The sequence below is a fragment of the Limulus polyphemus genome, unplaced genomic scaffold, assembly GCF_000517525.1.
Source record: "Limulus polyphemus unplaced genomic scaffold, Limulus_polyphemus-2.1.2 Scaffold1, whole genome shotgun sequence".
Lineage (NCBI taxonomy): Eukaryota > Metazoa > Arthropoda > Merostomata > Xiphosura > Limulidae > Limulus > Limulus polyphemus.
The window spans coordinates 1,221,605-1,222,480 of NW_013665611.1; positions in this window are offsets into that span (position 1 = coordinate 1,221,605).

The following is an 876-nucleotide window of genomic DNA, read 5'->3' on the forward strand; positions in this document are numbered from 1 at the left end:
CAATAACACTCTTTTACCATAGAGCATACATATTTACAGAAAATACTACCAAATGTAACAATAAAAAATAATATTTAATTGCAGAAATATTATACAGTTTACAATAAATACTTTTAAACATAACTTGGAACTGAATGCATAATGGAAAACTAGTAATATAAAAGTCCTTTAACAATGATAATTGGTAACGTAGAAATTAAATTATTTAACTCTTTATACAAAGTCACAGTAAACATATCACTAAAACTCAGAGATACAGAAAATTATAAAAATCTGCCAACAAATCCTGTAATGCAGTTGTTGGCTTTCTATTTGCAGCTGTTGTCACTTTGTTTTCTTCTTGAGTTTGGGCTAGAGACCTTTTGGTGATTACTAGTTCAACTCGGAGACACCACGTGTCTTCACTACACAGCAATGGAGGTGTTAGTCTCTGCCACAGCCAATCATCTTCTATGTTTAAGAAGGCCCAAACTTCAGCATATCTCGCCACCATCTCTTTCTAATAGTGTTTGAACACCAGGATCTGTTGGAGTATTAGTTGGGTGATAATGCTGGTTGAACACTTGTAGGTAGTGTTACGTATTACAATTTCAAATCGCCTAAATCTGAGTTAAATTGTAATTTAGATTTAGAAATTAAATAAATGCCGACATGTATCCAATTTATGATATTTGTCAACAACATTGATATAAACAGTTTCTTTATTAATGCAAACATATTTTAATATACAAACAATAATACAATTTACAATAACAGTTATTACAAATAACGGTATATGTACAAAAGATTTACAACCTTACAAGTAATGTTGAGTCTCTTTCTGGTCTGGAACTTCCTTGATATCTTATCGAGGGTTCACGATGAGCAAATTAACTT